The following is a 13953-nucleotide window of genomic DNA, read 5'->3' on the forward strand; positions in this document are numbered from 1 at the left end:
GTTAAGTGACGTTGGGCAAGTTATTTAATTCAGAGATCCTCAATTTTCTGTTTTTGGTGCTAGTGGCTGTCAAATCAGTTCTAACTCATGGAGACCATATGTATAACAGAATGAAATTTTGCATTGTCCTGCACCATCCTCATGACTGTTGGTTTGTTTTGAGCCCATTGCTGTGGCTTTTGTGTCACTCCATCTCAATGAGGGTATTCCTCTTTTTCGCTGACCCTCTACTTTACCAGGTCAAGACTTTGGCTCACTTACTGTCATGGTTTGAATTATGTCCCCCAAAAAATGTGTGTATCGATTTGGCTGGCCAGTGATTCCCAGAATTGTGTGGTTGGCCTCCATTTTGTGGTTGTAATTTTATGTTAAAGAGGATTAGGGTGGGATTGTAACACTACCTTTACCCAGATCACATCCCTGATCCAATGTAAAGGGAGTTTCCCTGGGGTGTGGCCTGTACCACCTTTTATCTCTCGAGATAAAAGGCAAGGGAAGCAAGCAGAGACTTGGGGACCTCTTACCATCAAGAAAGCAGTGCTGGGAGCACAGCGTATCCTTTGGACTGGGGTCCCTGCACGGAGAAGCTCCTAGTCCAGGGGAACACTGATGAGAAGAAGGCCAACAGAAAGAAAAAGCCTTCCCCTGGAGCTGATGCCCTGAATTTGGACTTTTGGCCTACTTTACTGTGAAGAAATAAATTTTTCTTTGTTAAAGCCATCCACTTGTGGTATTTCTGTTGGAGCAGCACTAAACGACTAAGACATTTACTTTGAACACATCATCAGGAAAGACCAATCACTAGAAAAGGACATGATTGGTAAAGTAGAAAAGAGTTTTGGGGTTGCGTTTCTACAAAAGGGTGATAACACTTCTCTCATAAGGTGTGAGGATTAAATATGATTTTATGTAGAGATCATCTGGCAGGGAGTAGGCCCAGGAAATGTTAGTTTATTGGTACACGGCCACTAACTAATGTCTCTAGCTGGCAATTTTATGATAATCCTTTTATTTTATTACAGAATTTTACAGTTAGCTTTTACAAACCTGAAGTCTCACTTTAGTGTTAATGAAACTTGTATCAGGCAAAGTAGTATTATCTTTCATCTCTCGTGTGAAGAAGCCATATCCCAGAAATTAAGCTTTAAATTGTAGGTAGAACATCCTGGGTTTGAGGAAATTAGGAAAATTAGGTTCAAATCTCTACATATTGTTGTTTGGAGAAGGGGTTGTTGTTGTTGTTAGCTGCCATTGAGCAGGCCAGTGACTCATGGCGACCTCATGCACAACTGAACCAAATGCTGGCTGGTCCTGTGCCATTGCCCTGATTGGTTGCAGGTTAAACTGTTGTGATTCATAGGGTTTCCACTGGCTGATTTTCGGAAGTAGATCACCAGGCCTTTCTTCCTAGTCCATCTTAGTCTGGAAGCTCTACTAAAACCTGTTCAGCATCATAGCAATACACAAACCTCCACTGACAGACAGGTGGTGGCTATGCATGAGGTGCATTGGCCGGGAATCGAACCTGGGTCTTCCCCATGGAAGGTGAGAGTTCTACCACTGAACCACCACTGCCCCCTGGAGTAAGAGTAATATGTATAAAATGTCTGGTATATATCAGGTGAATAGTAAATATTAGCAACACAACTGAATGGTTTATTTACAAAGACTTGTTAATTCTTGTGAAGATTCATTCATTGAGTCATTCAGGTATCTGCCATGTACCAGGCACTAGAAGGACAGCAGAGAAGAACTCAGCTCATGGAGCTTACATTGCAGAGGGGTAACCAAAAAAACATTTGCCATTGAGTTGACTCTGATTTACAATGACCCCGTGTGTGTCAGAGTAGAACTGTGCTCCATAGCGTTTTCAGTGGCTGATTTTTCAGAAGTAGATCACCAGACCTTTCTTCCAAGATGCTTCTGGATGGATTGAACCGCCAACCTTTCAGCTAGCAGCAGAACACATTAACCATTTTTGCCACCAAGGGACTCCTAGATGATTAGACAGACAGATAATTTAATGTGACTAAATTTAATTATATTTAGAAGAGTTATCACTGCCTAAAGAAAATAAAGCAGGGATAGAGAGACACCAAAGAGAGGAACTATTTCAAATAGTATAAAGTGTAGATAAAGAAGAGCTCTTTGAAGATGTGACATTTCGGCAGACACCCAAACAATAAGGAACCAGAGACATGAAGTTGTAGAAGAAGGGAGTTCCAGCTGAGGTTATTCTAAGCTGCAGGATAGGAGGCAGTAAGGCTCTGAGATGAGAATGAGCTAAACATGTCTGAGGGTCAGAACGAAAGGCCAGGGTGTCTGGAGCAAATCCTTGGAGCCCATGGTGGTAGCCTGCTTTCTACTTGAAGAGTGATGGGTTGCTGTCAGACAGTTTTGAAGAGGTGATTGATCAGTTATGGTTTTACATTTAAAAAATGACTCTGGCTCCTGTGTGGAAAACAGACTCTCCATGGGTAAGAATAGGAGGAGGATGAGTTAGGAAGTTGCTGCAATGTCCAGGTGAGTGATGGTGGGATACTCTGGGGTAGTAGCAGTAGAGGAGGTGAGAAGTAGTCAGATTCAAGATCTAATTGGAAGGGGAACTGAAAGGATTTACTGACAGTAATTTCCTATCAGTTTCCCTCCCAATTAGGTTATCCCACCATCACTCACAGTGACTTCTGTGTATTCCTTCCATCTTCTTTTGATGCTTCCTGTGTCATTCAGTATTTTGCCCATAGAATCCTTCACTATTGCAACTCGAGGCTTGAATTTTTTCTTCTGTTCTTTCAGCTTGGGAAATGCTGAGTGTGTTCTTCCCTTTTGGTTTTCTATCTCCAGGTCTTTCCACATGTCATTATAGTACTTTACTTTGTCTTCTTGAGCCATCCTTTGAAATCTTCTGTTCAGCTCTTTTACTTCATCATTTCTTCTGTTCTCTTCAGCTACTTAATGTTGAAGAGCAAGTTTCAGAGTCTCTTCTGACATCCGTTTTGGTCTTTTCTTTCTTTCCTGTCTTTTTAATGACCGCCTGCTTTCTTCATGTATGATGTCCTTGATATCATTCCACAACTCGTCTGGTCTTCGGTCACTGGTGTTCAGTGCATCAAATCTATTCTTGAGATGGTCTCTATATTCAGGTACGATATACTCAAGGTCATACTTTGGCTCCCATGGACTTGTTCTAATTTTCTTCAACTTCAGCTTGCAGTTGCATATGAGCAATTGATGCTCTGTTCCACAGTCGGCCCCTGGCCTTGTTCTGACTGATGATATTAAGCTTTTCCATCCTCTGTTTCCACAGATGTAGTCGCTTTGATTCCTGTGTATTCAACATGTATAGTTGCCGTTTATGTTGTTGAAAAAAGGTATTTGCAAAGAAGGAGTCCTTTGTCTTGCCAAATTCTATCATGCGATCTCCAGCATCATTTCTATCACCAAGGCCATATTTTCTAACAACCAGCCTTTCTTCTTTGTTTCCAACTTTCGCATTCCAATAACCATTAATTATCAATGCATCCTGACTGCGTGTTCGATCAGTTTCAGACTGCAGAAGTTGGTAAAAATCTTCTATTTCTTCATCTTTGGCCTTAGTGGTTGGTGCGTAAATTTGAACAATAGGTGTTTTAACTGATCTTCCTTGTAGGCATATGGATATTATCCTATCATTGACAGCGTACTTTAGATCTTTTTTTTTTTCATCAAAATAGGCTTTATTGAAGGTTTTTTCATTCCATAAATTTTAGAATTCATTAAAATTTCCCATCACAGAGGGACCCCATAAATTAGACAATTTCTGGCATGTAGTAGGGGTTCAAAAACTTTTTTTTTTTTTGAAGTTGAATTGACCTCAGTTGATTTCCCAAAAAATAAGAGGTTTCAAGTAAGTGGAACCTAATCCCTTTTTTCAAACTTTAAAATATTTCATTGTACAACTAATACATATATATATATAACAGGATAGATCTTGAAATGTTCTTTTTGATGATGAATGCAATATCATTCATCTTCAATTTGTCATTCATGCAATAGTAGACCATATGATTGTCTGACTCAGAATGGCCAATACCAGTCCATTTCAGCTTACTAATGCTTAGGATATCGATGTTTATGCATTCCACTTCATTTTTGACAATTTCCAATTTTCCTAGATTCACACTTTGTACCTTCCATGTTGCTATTATTAATGGATGTTTGCAGCTGTTTCTTCTCATTTTGAGTCATGCCACATCAGCAAATGAAGGTCCTGAAAGCTTGACTCCATCCACATCATTAAGGTCGACTCTACTTTGAGGAGGCAGCTCTTCCCCAGTCATATTTTGAGTGCCTTCTAACATGAGGGGCTCATCTTCTGGCACTATATCAGACAGTGTGCCACTGCAATTCATAAGGTTTTCACTGGCTAATTTTTTTCAGAAGTAGACCGCCAGGTCCTTCTTCCTAGTCTGTCTTAGTCTGGAAGCTCAGCTGAAACCTGTCCACCATGGGGGACCCTGCTGGTATTTGAATACCAGTGGCATAGCTTCCAGCATCACAGCAACATGCAAGCCCCCACAGGAGGACAAACTGACAGATGTGTTAGGATGTTCAATTTGAGCACATGTTAAATGCCAGATATTCTTGGGAAATGAGATAGTCCTTGACTTCAGGGGCACTAGAAGAAGGATTTGTTGAAAGAAGTTTAGTCAGTGTGCATAATTAAGAGGAGGAAGGAATTATTGCCAACTGTGGGAAACATTTTGGCAGAAGAAAGAATCCAGAGAGGAGGTGGGGCTTGAGAATGGAGGAGCATGCGGAGCACAGGAAGTGCTGCTGGGTGTTACGAACTTGTTCTTCTCTTGTTTATTCAGTAAAGAATGAAGTTGCTTTTGCATCATCCTTGTCATTGGCATTACCTATTTAAATTGTCCATCTTTAACTATGCTACGACCCCAGGCATGAATGATGGAGGCCATGCTAGCCCTGTGATGAGTTATCATAGGAAGACAAGGTATTTCCTCAGTAACAGGATCTCTGTATACAGGTAGTCCCTGACTTATGACAGGGTTCTGTTCCAACGACTCCATTATAAGTAGGTTCTGATGTAAGTCAAATACGTCATTTTTTTGTGTTAATTTTCATTATCGTTGCCTTTTATTATTAGTATTTTTATAAATCCAATCTTTATTTGTCTTTGGGGATTGGGAACATTACATATAACCTTACAGATGTATTTTAATACATACATATATACATATTGCTAATGATAAGATGTACAAAAAAAACCCTAAAAAACAGATGGTTGTAAACCTGGTTCATCGTTACTTGAATATGTTATAAGTCGGGGGTACCTATATGTGCTATGGCTAGGTGAGCCCTGGTGGCAAAATGATTAAGCACTTGGCTGCTAACTGTTGGCTGTACGAACCCACCCAGTGGCTCTGTGGGAGAAAGACCAGAGGATCAGCTCCCATAAAGATTACAGCCTAGAAAACCCTATTGGGCAGTTCTACTCTGTCACATGGGGTTGCTGTAAGTTGAAAATCTACTTGATGGCACACAACAACAATTCTATGGTCAAGATGATACTTCCAGTCTTCTGCTCAACTCCCTGGCCTCATAGGTGTGCTCTCTGCCCTGGGTCCTGACTTGCCTGTCTTCCCAGCACACAGCCCAAGGTCGACCCAGCAAAACAGTATGAGGCTCTCTGTTCCACCAATTGACTCCAAAGTTTACTGCAACTCAGTCTTTCTCATGTGAGAGGCATGGGACTTTTAAGGTGTTCATTGACTGGAATTCTGAACTTTCTCCTAAGTGTGAGGGAGTCTGTTGAGAGGTTGTGTTACCAATAAGGAAGAGAAAACAAAGTGGGACAGGTAAGCGTAGCAATTAGCCAGGGATCCTTCTTGGCAGGGATGACTACGAGTACATGAGCGATGGAAAGTGTAGGGGGCCAGGATCCCAGCGTAGGGCCTTCTGTGTCTGCTGTCTCTGGCTCCAGACGGGGACTGGAAACTCTTTCCCTGGTGACAGGGACGTGCTTTTATACTGGAGTAAGGATGTGTGTGGTGACCCCGTGTGTGTCAAGAGTAGAATTGTGCTCCACAGGATTTTCAGTGGTTGATTTTTCAGAAGTAGATCGCCAGGCCTTTCTTCCAGGGCACCTCTGGGTGGACTTGAACCACCATCCTTTTGGTTAGAAGCTGAGTGTGTTAACCGTTTGCACCACCCAGGGTTGCCATGAGTTGGCATCGACTCGACAGTAAAGGATGTGTATGTAGAAGGGGTACAGATAGGTGACACCTTTCTACAAGGGCTACAGTCACAGTAGGGTAAAGTGCTATTTAAGAGGGCACCCACCCCACTGCAGGTGGGGCCAGAAGGGGTGCTTCAGTGGAGCTTTGAAAGACTGGTGAGCTAGCCAGGTAAACAAAGATGTAGGAGCTGCATGCAGAGAAAAAGAACTGCAGAGAAACAGAACTTAGTTCATTTAGGAACTGCAAGTGGACCATAGAGCTAGACATTGTAGTGATGGTGAAAGCAGTAAGAGAGGAGGCTGAAAAAGGAGGCATTGGAATCTGAGCAACAACCTTATACATCCTGGGCAGTTCATGATTTTTAAATATCTATACTCATGAAGATTTAGAGTTAATATGTAAAAAACCATGTGCCTGAGAAGCATTTGTGCTTTATTTGCCATTTTCTTAAGAAATGAGTCTTAAAATGAATTCAGATAATCTCATTGCCCACTTCCCCAATCTGTTTTTGCATTTGAATCTAATGTGAGTACTTTCCATGTGGATAAGGGCTAAAAGACCAATAATGGAATTATTTCTTGGCGGGATGTGTATTTCTGATACAGTTCACACTGAGCATTTTAAAACAGGAGCACTGGTGTTTCGGTGGTAGAATCCTCACCTTTCATTCAAGAGACTGACTTTGATTCCCAGCCAATGCAGTTCCCAGCCTCATACGCAGTCACTGCCCGTCTGTCATGGAGGCTTGTGTGTTGCTATGATGTTGAACAGATTTCAGTGGAGCTTTCAGACTAAGATGGACCAGGAAGAAAGGCCTAGCGATCTACTTTTGAAAATCAGCCAATGAAAACACTGTGGATCACAACGGCCCAATCCACAACTGATCAGGGGATGGTACAGCGTTTTGTTTGGTTGACCTGGGGTCACCACGAAGTCGGAGCTGACTCGACGGCAGTTAACAACAGCTCTCGAAGACTTTGCTGTTGGTTTTACCTTTGTGTTTCTTGGGCTACACAAATACTCAGTGCAGTGTGTTACTTTGACGTAAATTCTATGGTCTTTTCATTTTTGGTGCTCCGTCCTCTGCTGTGGAGTCCCTGGGTGGTGCAACAGTTAAGTGCTTGGCAGTGACAGCTCAAACCCACCCAAGCACTTGAAAATGTTTATCTACTTTAGGAAAAAAAACTCTACTTGTCATTTAGTCCAACCCATGGCAACTCCACGTGTGTCAGAGTAGAACTGTGTTCCATAGGGTTTTCAGTGGCTGATTTTTTGGAAGTAGATTACCGGGACTTGCTTCTCTGTCACCTCTGGGTAGACTTGAACCTCCAATCTTTCAGTTAGCAGTCAAGTGCATTAACTGACTGCACTTCCCAGGAATTCCAAGCAAAGTCTAGGGAGTGACATTCTAGGCAGAAGAAAAGGCATGTACCAAGTCTCTAGAGAGGGAACAAAGTTGATGTCTTTGTTGAGGAATGGCGAGAAGACCTCTATGGGTGGGGCTTCATGAGCAAAGGTCAGGGGTTACAGTGATGCTAGGGAGATGGGCTGGCCCTGCAGCCAGATGCCATGAATCCATATGCCTTTGGCCAAGACATTGTTGGTCTTCGAAATGCTTAGGACAGGCAAACCACCACTACCTAGAAGGCCACACCTCCCTAGGATTAACTGTTCAAACACTGCTTTCATGTGCATTGAATTGGCAATGGGATTTTAAAGTTGGTGTCCCTAACTTCAACCCAGTTTTGAGGTCCTAGGAGCAATGAAGAATACCTTTCCTAATAACATACGGATTTGCTACAGAAGAGTTGTTGGATTTGTACTTTAAGCCTCAGCCAATCCAGATAATTTAGAACAATCCTCTGAACTGGGCATTTGCAACATAACTTTTCTTTTTTTGTTTTTATATATGAAATATATTTCCTTAAGGGCACATTTATTTTGTCTTCATTTAATTTGCATGATCTTTCTTAATATATGTAAGGTATAAAATGGGTTTTGAGGAACAGAAGCCCCATTTGTATTGCTGTACTTATTGGAAACGACTCTTCAAATTACTGTCGTTCAACTTACCACCATCATCTGGGAGCCAACGAAGTTGTAAATAAGGTATCACCAGCACGCGCCTCCCTCTGCTCACAGCTATTACCGCTGTGCTCTTTCTCTGCACAAACCAAATCATACTCATTCTTGAAGGTCTAGTTCAAATACTTCCTTAATGAATTTCCCCTGTTGGTTTATTTGACCTTATTTGAGACTGGAAGCCATCTTTGTCCTCTGAATTCCCATATTTCTTGGCCTCTCTTGAACATATCACTGTTATTTCTATTGCCTGTACTGGAATGTAAGCTCATGTCTTAACTTTCTACCTCTCCCTTCCCAGTGCTAAGAAAATGCCTTATATTATAGTAGGAGGTGTTCCATAACTGTTGGAATGAATTCTGCACCCAACAATATTTTAAATTATGAATAGCCCACAGCCTGCTACTTCCTTTCGCATTGTCTCTATCTCTGCAAAAAAGAGAAACCAGTATTTGCAGGAATAAAAATATCCTGATCCATCGATGTCACTTTGCTTTGTGTTTCTTTTGAATTCTTGGGTAGAAATGGATCACAGATGCTATATTTGGAGAGATGTGTTTTATACCAAGTGCGGTCTTGAAAAGGCCTCCACAGTGTATCGGCCAAGACTAGAATAATCACATTTTGCATTTGCACAGCATTTTCATTGTGTTTGCTTGATTAAGAGAAATGATCAGCCAAAGTGTTTCCCTGTCGCTGGGCTACTTTGCTGTGTCTGTGTTCTGAGGATTAGGAACATCTTTGTAAAAATGGATAGTGAACTTGAAACTCTTGGGAAGGGTTGTGCGTGTGTGTGTGTGTGTGTGTGTGTGTGTGTCTTGTTAAAGAGTTCTATGATGATTGCACTCTTTTCCTAGAGATTTATGTGGAAGCAAAGGGCAAACTGCCCTTACGTGCTTTTCAAGCACATAAACTATTATGAAAAAGACAAAAAAAGACAAAACAACTTCTTAACTTATGTAATAGAAATTTGAATAGTTACGTTTGCTAGCAATTTTATGCCAGGTCATGTTGACATGGTGTTGTTGTAAGCTGCCACCGAGTTGGCCCCTGACTGGTAATGACCCCTTGTACAATGGGATTGGACCATTTTGGTACATGGGGTTTCCACTGGCTGATTTTCAGGAGTAGATTTGCAGGCTGTTCTTCCTAGTTCATCTTAGTCTGGAAGCTCTGCTGAAACCTGTTCAGCATCATAGTAACACACAAGCCTCCACTGACAGACAGGTGGTGGCTGTATTTCAGGTACATAGAAAAAATTTAACCTCATTAGTTTGTGTCCTTGAGGTGGGAGTTGGGATATAATCAGGTTGTTAATTGCCAAAGAACTTAATTTATATAAGGGGTCAGCAGACTACGGCCCATGGGTCAGATCTAGTTTGTGAGTTAAGAGTGGTTTTTATATTTTAAACAATTTTATGTTTAAAAAAAAAAAAAGATCAATATATAACAGAAACCATATGTGGCCCACAAGCCTAAAATGTATACTCTCTGTCCCTTTAGCTAAAAAGTTTACCAGGACCTGGTTTAAATAATCACTTTCTGTTTCACAGATGGAGAAACTAAGGCTCAGTGGGTAGCCTGACTTGGAGCAAAATTGGAAGAATTGGTTTCAAGTTTCAGTGTATCTGGTTTCCAATCCTATCTTTCATTGGAGCCAATATGGTTTTGTGATTAACTATAGGTTTCCCTTTTGGCTCTGCCATTCTAGGGTTCACACCATAATGTCCAAGCCAGTCTGACTCTACCACTACTTCTCTTTCCTCTGTATAACTAGCAAAGAGCTACTGACAGAGGCACAGCGATAAAGGTTAACAATCTTACTGGGCTTCTGACTTAGGGTACTTCTTTCCCAAGAACCTGTACTCTAAGACAGTTAAACTTCTTTGTAAGGAAAATTGACTAGATGAGTCATGAGTATCTTCCGGAGTTTTGAACATTTGATTTGACTTAAGGGCAAAAGTACTGTAGTTCAAAGTGAAGGACTTTGTTTCTGTGTTAAGACAATAAAATGCGTAGTAATACTATGCTTTGTAGTCCCTCGGTGGGACAAACGGTTAATGCACTTGGCTGCTAACCAAAAGGTTGGAAGTTTGAGTCCTCCCAGAAGTACCTCAGAAGAAAGGCCTGGTGATCTCTTCTGAAAAATTAGCCATTGAATACCTTATGGAGCACAGTTCTACACTGACATACATGGGGTCGCCATGAGTTGGAGGTGACTCAACGACAACTAGTTTAATAATATGCTTTATGTTAACTCTCCTTTTGTGTTCAATTCCTTATTTGAAGTTCTTAACTCCCTAGACCTATTTAGTTTATTCTAAACTAAAATAATATTTATTATTTTATTTTAAAAAATTATTTGGGTTTTTCATTTTTTTTTCCAAAAATGAACTCCATGGAATTATTTAACAGAATGAATAGAAATGAGGTGTTGTCCTCATTGCTGTCAGCTCTCCCACCATTGAGGGTGGGGGTGTCAGTGTCCATCTGTCATTGTCCCTACTTCCTAACCAGTGGCTGCCGCATTCTTGTCCCCACAGGCACAGTGTGTGTGAGGGAAATGAGAGGAGTGCGGGTCACTTAGTAAAATGAAAATACTACCGCAGTGGCTTGAACAAAGTAAGTGGAGAAGACATTAGCCAGAGAGCTGGAGCCACAGGTGGCTGAGGCCTGGGGAAGAGGTAGGATGGAGGCTGTGGTGGGATTTGCTGATGGTGCCAGGACAGCTTGAGTGTGTGTTCTCTCCTTCGGACTGGCTCTCATCCTTCTGGGGGGCACGAGCACAGATACTGTAGTTATTCTGTTCTTCCTCGGCCCCTTCCCCAGCTCTTCACTTTGCCTCTCTTCACAGTTCTGTCTTGGGCAGTCTCAACTATCTCTCTCTGTTTTTTAATTCTGTTCTTTCTTCAATCCTGGCAGAAACTCTAAGGGAGGAAGAGGACAGGGCTGCTTATTTCTTTGGCCAACCACCCTCCAGTTCCTGTGCTTCTTCCAAACCAATGGCCCAGATGCTGCCATGCAGATTTTCTTCAGTCCCATATGACTTCCCTGTGTCTGGCTGTGGCTGACACTGGGGTTCCTCAGAGTGGTCTATAAGTGAGTAGGTATCTGCCCCTCCTCTCTAACCTGACTTGCTCATCTGTTTTAGAGAGTAAAATGGATCCTTTGTGGAACCCAAAGACCCCGAAACAGCTGGGATCTAGGAGGACTGGTTCTAGGACTAAAATACCTGTAAGGACAGTTTCTGTCGCTCCCCACGCACCTGCTTCACTCTTATTTCAAAAGCCCTTATTTGTCAGCTTCCCAGTCCCCCCTGGTGGATGGAAGATGGCCATCCTATAGACTGGGTGTGTATGTTAGCAGTCTAGCCACAGGTGGAGACTGTCCTCTCTAGGTCCCATGTCAAAATTCCCGGAAGAGAGACTCCGAGTAGCCCAACACAGATCAAGTAACCATCTCTGGTCCAAAGAGCTGTGACCAGTGTTGGGATCATACAGCACAGACATGGATGCTGGGCCCTGTCCTTCTGTGGGAGGGGAAGGAGTCCATTTCCAGAGAATGGAAAAGTCATTGGTTCCTTGGCTAGGTGGACACCTTTGAAAGATACCCACTATATTATTGTTGTGTGCCATTGAGTCGATTCCAACTCATAGTGACCCTACAGGACAGAGTAGAGTTGCCCCATAGGGTTTCCTAGGCTGTAACCTTTGTGGAAGCGTATCACCAGGTCTTTCTCTCACAGAGCAGCTGGTTGGTTTGAACCACTGACCTTTTGGGTTAGCAGCTGAGCATGTAACCATTGTGCCACCATACCCTTACAGCCTGCTGTGTGCTAGGCACTACTTAGTGTGCTGGGGTCCAGCAGTGACTAAGTCTGTGACCTAATGGCCTTGGCTGTCAGCTGTCTTGTCTGCATTTTCACATCAGAGCGGGCAGATCTATGCTTGTCAGTTTGCCTGTTTTTGCTTCTCTTTATTCTCTCCTTTCACTTTGGTTTCTTTCTCGACTAACAGATATTTATTGAACTCCCACTATCTGCTGACACTGTGCTGGGTTTCATGGGGAGTTGTAAGCATACACTCTCATTTTGTGTAGTGGTATTTGCAAAATGCATTAACTCGGGATTTGTCTCATGAGTCTGAAATTGAAGCCTTAGTCGTAATGTGTTATATATGGTAGAGTGATTTCCCTAGGCAATCCATTTTCAGCAAATGTTTGTTATTTGGAAAATACTATCTATATATTTTCTCCCAAGCAGTGTTATGTTAAGATTAGGTCACTGAAGTAGGAGGAAGTTATTTGAGTCTTGGAAGAAACTGTAACTATTTGGACTTAGAAGAAAGTTTCCAGGTCTGATCCTGTTGTATGGAAAGATGAGCTGGTCTGATGAAGGCCAAGTTCTTGACTGAATTAAGTGAAATAGCATCTGTCATCACTACTTGTTTGTGTCAATTATATTTTTGCTCCAGTGTTTGTTATCTAACATTTAAATTCTTGTTTGGAAAACTTCTTTTCCTTCACTTGTATCAGTGATACTTTCTTTTTGATCTCAGTCTCCTCGTCTTCCAACTCCAGTTACCTAGCCATTCCTAGCCTGCCCATTCAATCTGGAAAAAGTCTTGCAGAGTTTCCTTTTGAGATATTTCTTACGTTCGTGCTTTTCTCCATTCTCCACTGAATTCATGCTTTTCCACCCCACTTCTAGGTTGTAGAATTAATATCCTCCCTGGTCTGCTTATCTCCAGATCCTTCCCTCTTTATGTTCCTACTTGGACATCACTGCTGGACGCACTTCTCTCTTGCCTGGATACCTTCTGTGGTCCCTGTGACCTTCAGGATGAAGGGCAAGTTTCTTTGCCTGGCCTTGAAGTCATCCACTGTCTGGCCACAGGCTATTTTTTCAAAGCTTATTTTCTACTCTTCCCCAACTTGGACCCTCACTTCCATTTTTTTTTTTTTTTTAAATTTGGCCCATGATACAATTTTGTCTGCTTGGAACTTTGCTTAAGTTCTCGCCCTTACCTAGAATGTATTTCCCTTTCTTAAAACAAACCTTAGCCGTTCTTTTAAAGATCTTATGTCTATTCTCACAGTTTGTTCTGACCATGTCCCACGCCAAGTACAGAGAGGCTGCTGGCCTCTGACCTGCCTTAGCATCTTCAGGCCTTTCTTTATCACTTAGTCATAATTGTCACGCACTGGTATATAACCATGGTTGTACCTTAGCCCCTTAAACTAGGTAACATTTTTGAAGGTAGTTGCTATATCTTTTATTTTTGTCTTCCCAGTAGCATCTCAACTCTGGCTGCCCATTAGTATCACTTCTTGTTGTTGAGCTGCCACTGAGTCTGCTTCCAGCTTATGGCTACCCCACGCACAGTGGAACGAAATGCTGCCTGGTCCTAAGCCATCTCCACGATTGGTTACATATGAGACCACTGTGATCCACAGGGTTTGTACTGGCTGGTTTTTGGACGTAGATCATCAAGTCTTTCTTCCTAGTCCATCTTAGTCAGAAGCTCTGCTGACACCTGTTCAGCATCATAGCAACACACAAACCTCCACTGACAGATGGGTAGTGTCAGCGTCTGAGGTGCACTGGCCGGAAATTGAAGCTGGGGCTCCCACA

Source organism: Trichechus manatus, unplaced genomic scaffold, assembly GCF_000243295.1.
Source record: "Trichechus manatus latirostris isolate Lorelei unplaced genomic scaffold, TriManLat1.0 scaffold00168, whole genome shotgun sequence".
NCBI classification, from domain to species: Eukaryota; Metazoa; Chordata; class Mammalia; order Sirenia; family Trichechidae; genus Trichechus; species Trichechus manatus.